The sequence below is a fragment of the Oculina patagonica genome, unplaced genomic scaffold, assembly GCF_052425735.1.
Source record: "Oculina patagonica isolate OP01 unplaced genomic scaffold, crgOcupat unplaced1051, whole genome shotgun sequence".
NCBI lineage: Eukaryota > Metazoa > Cnidaria > Anthozoa > Scleractinia > Oculinidae > Oculina > Oculina patagonica.
Window position 1 is genome coordinate 395 of NW_027557030.1, and position 4,341 is coordinate 4,735.

The 4,341-nt window shown below is 38.5% G+C and overlaps 1 long non-coding RNA gene across 1 annotated transcript; it reads left to right on the forward strand.

Annotated features, from left to right (window-relative positions):
• Positions 1 to 464: 464 nt before the first annotated feature.
• Positions 465 to 2,676, forward strand: LOC144639553 (uncharacterized). The gene is made up of 2 exons (XR_013568168.1): positions 465 to 671; positions 1,762 to 2,676. It is a non-coding gene; the product is annotated as an uncharacterized LOC144639553 (long non-coding RNA).
• Positions 2,677 to 4,341: the final 1,665 nt, after the last annotated feature.

Below are 4,341 nucleotides of genomic sequence, written 5' to 3' on the forward strand. Positions count from 1 at the left end.
TTCCAAAAGGCAAACAGTTGTTGGTGACCTTACCAGTAGTTAAAGTTTGCATGAAACAGTGATGACTCCTGCAAGTGGTTTTAACCAAGGAAAAACCTGCAGATTCTTCAATTGATTTCCAGCCCTGTTATTGTGGTAGGTTTTTAAGCTATAATCTGGCGAAAATAAAATATAAATTATACAAAAAAAAAATCTGTGATAACATGATGACTTGTAAATTATTTGAAAAAGAATATTGATGTTAGTTGGTCAATAATTACAATTTTAGTGGTTGGTACATCAAGATATTTGTTTATCCACAACATAATGAGTTTGAAAAGAGAACACACATTGAATGTTATAGTTTTCTGATGTTTTGTTTTCCATTAAATAAATAATAATATTTAATAAATAACACAAGAAATATAGTGTCTTTTAATTATTGTAAATAAAATGGGCTGTGGAGAGTCCATCAGACAGTTACCGTCATGTCGTTTTGCTCAACCTGGTATGCCGAGCAGACAATTATCTGATTCAGATGTTGAAATACAGGGGAGGTAGTTAACAGTGATACAACAAATGAACAAAGTGCGAGTGTAGTAAAGGCTACAACTTCCAGCAGTGATGATTCAGTTTCTACGACCCCTCATAAGAAAATAAGCTGCCCTATTTGCTGGGATGATGAACAAACTGTGAGTACAATATTAAGACGGTTTCTGCTGAAAATTCGAGCAACGAGTGCGAAAATTAAGTACCAAAAATCTACCCATAGTACACCCTTTTTGTATACTATTTAAAAGATCTTATCGAAATTCATTTGTCTTAGTGACCCCGTAGATAAATTCTAACGCATTCTTGAGAAAATTAAAGTTGAACCTCGTAAAAATGTTTATAACGCGCACCATTTTGTTTTGAACTCGCGCGAAACGTCCATTTAACTGAAATATTGACAATTTCAACTCCATTTTTCTCTCGGGGTCAGCTTGAGTGCTAAATTTTTGGCAGGTTTTTGTTAGCTGTACTTAAACTGTTACCATGCTAAGAGGTCATTTTGGTAACTTTTTTGGCCTGTATTGCTCTAATGTTGGGCAAAAACCATCTTAATTATTTTAACCTTTCCTCGATTCCAAACTTAACATACAAAAGAATTCTACTTTCTTATTTCCATACACTTTGTTTGAAAATTTCAGTTGGTGGCGCATTTAGCTAAGTAATACATATCCAAACACCGAGAAGAGAGTTGAAAGTACCATGTGCAGCCGTGTATACGCGCCGAAATGTGAGGTGTTTCAATAGCCGAGGAAACGCTGTCTCAAGTGTTTGATATTTACCTGGTGAATAAATCTATGCTAATTCGAACCCGGTATCCAAACGTCCATCGAGGTTATGATCTTTGTTTGAACTTAATAGTTTCGTCCGTAGTTTAAGAAGCTCAAGGCAAAAACCGTGTTCATTCCTAGGTTCCCCATATGACCTGTGCTAATCTTCAGTTTTAATAGTAGAATAAAGCGACTAGGAGCCTTTGCCCCCCCCCCCCCCCTGATGGCATGGTATTCCATCTCTGGATTTACTGTGACTATATCTTGTCCAAGTACACAACACAATGACCCCAGCCAGGGCCCAAACCCACATCACACGATCTGAAATCCAGTGCACTAACCACAGTGGGCCAACACACCTCACACTGAGCACGGCAAAGTTTGTGCAAAATAGCCAAAAGCAAAAGCCCAAGCAAAAAGTAGACAAACTGAACTAAAGAGAATTATGAACTTTGTTTTCCAGATTAAGAGAAGAGAGCGGAAGTTAACGTCCACAGCTTGTGGACACGTATTTTGTGATCAGTTTATAAGAAACGCAGTGCAGATACAAAACAAATGTCCAACATGCAGAAAGAAACTTACTTTGAGACAATTACACACAATATTTCTTTAATATTAAATTGACCCAGCAATGGCAGTGCCATGCCCCCTTCCCCACCCCCTGCAGTCTTTCTTTGGTCTTGTCATGTGCCTCTTACTTAAAGAGCATTATCCCTTTCCTGTTAATAGTATAATCTTAGACGTTGATGAATTGTCATCTTGAGTGAAATAATAATTTAATTATTGTTGTTTATCAGTAAGTATTGTGCTTGTCATTTTTCAATGATGCCAATGCGTATGAAAGCACTAAAATGTTTCGCAAGCTTGTGTAAATGGATAGCTGTAAATAGCCAGCCAAATTGGGCTGCCTCACTTTAGCTGGTAGCTTGTGAGAACTTTATGATGTGTATTGCAATATATCATTAATTTAACAAGCCTTGACAAAACAGCACGTTATAGAAGGGCATAGACAGTGAAATAGGAGAAAACACAAAGAGGCAACTTCCCTGATGCTGAGTTTCTCAGTTTGAAAATTTGTGGCAAAAGGCGAAGACGGCTTTCTTATAGAGAAGTTTGGTTATTGTTCAGTGATGTACAGAATTTTATAAACAATGCCTGTTTAATCAAACAATGTTGCAGTTACTGATAAGATATTTAAGTTATTGAAATCATAATGTTCAAAGGTCATCAGCAGATAAAACAGTTCCACTTGCACAGGGTAAAAAGTCACCACCCAAAGTGCCTTTCCGCTGTTCCACCTTTTTTCAACACAAATGGCTTGTTGCAGTTAAAGGTGTCTGATGTATCCTGCTGTGCCAAATAAAAGTATTTTAATTTCTGTTCTTTGTCCATGTGCATGTAGTATGTCCAACCTGAGTAAGCTTTGTTTCTTAGAAGGTGTACGACAAATGTGGGTAATTAAAACATTTCATTAGGAAAACATAGGCATGCAGAGCAGGCACGAGTTAGTGCCTGTGAAATGAAATTTTCGACCCCTTACGCCTTTTGTTATTGCAGAAAATTAAAGTGCATGTTTCACTGATTTGTAATTTGCCAATTTAAAAATATAGTGAAGCGCGTGGTCTACTAGTTTTCTTGTCTTGAAGTTGGCCATTTCGAACCAAAAACGTGCGACATGTGGCGCGCGACGGCCAAAACATGCAAATTAGATCTCAAAATTGTTTTATTGCAGTGCCAGCTTGCAAGCGACAGTTGTCAGCTTATTAACACTTAAACGTTTACAAGGAAACTGACGTTTGAGGATTGGCTCTTCCATGGGACAAATCAGAGATTTGATGTCAAACGAGGCTTTTTTCTCAGCATAGTGTTCCTTCCTGGGGAGAAGGAAAAGTGAAGTACGCGTACTTTGCTCTCGTTACAGTTTTGCATAGTTCCGTGTCACGTTACGTTATGTGCTTGGTTCGGACGTTAGACGCACGCAAGATTATGCTTTTCGTTAATACATTCAGCTGGGGACTCACCCACTCAGTTAATCAGTTTTATGTTTGATTATTGCTAAGTGACTCACCAACCTTTTATGTTTATTAGAGTGACTTACTTTAGTGACACACTCGGTTTATGTTCGATTATTACGTTAGTGACTCGCGCACTCTGTTTTGTGTTTGATTGTTACGTTAGTGACTCGCGCACTCTGTTTTGTGTTTGATTGTTACTTTAGTGGCTCGTGCACTGTGTTTTGTGTTTGATTGTTACGTTGGTAACTCGCGCACTCTGTTTTGTGTTTGATTGTTACGTTAGTGACTCGTGCACTCTGTTTTGTGTTTGATTGTTACGTTAGTGACTCGCGCACTCTGTTTTGTGTTTGATTGTTACGTTAGTGACTCGCGCACTCTGTTTTGTGTTTGATTGTTACGTTAGAAACTCGCGCACTCTGTTTTGTGTTTGATTACTAAGTTAATGGCTCGTGCACTCTGTTTTGTGTTTGATTGTTACGTTAGTGACTCGTGCACTCTGTTTTGTGTTTGATTGTTACGTTAGTAACTCGCGCACTCTGTTTTGTGTTTGATTGTTACGTTAGTGGCTCGTGCACTCTGTTTTGTGTTTGATTGTTACGTTAGTGACTCGCGCACTCTGTTTTGTGTTTGATTGTTACGTTAGTGACTCGCGCACTCTGTTTTGTGTTTGATTGTTACGTTAGTGACTCGCGCACTCTGTTTTGTGTTTGATTGTTACGTTAGTGGCTCGTGCACTCTGTTTTGTGTTTGATTGTTACGTTAGTGACTCGCGCACTCAGTTTTGTGTTTGATTGTTACGTTAGTGACTCGCGCACTCTGTTTTGTGTTTGATTGTTACGTTAGTGGCTCGCGCACTCTGTTTTGTGTTTGATTGTTACGTTAGTAACTCGCGCACTCTGTTTTGTGTTTGATTGTTACGTTAGTGACTCGCGCACTCTGTTTTGTGTTTGATTGTTACGTTAGTGACTCGCGCACTCTGTTTTGTGTTTGATTGCTAAGTTAATGGCTCGTGCACTCTGTTTTGTGTT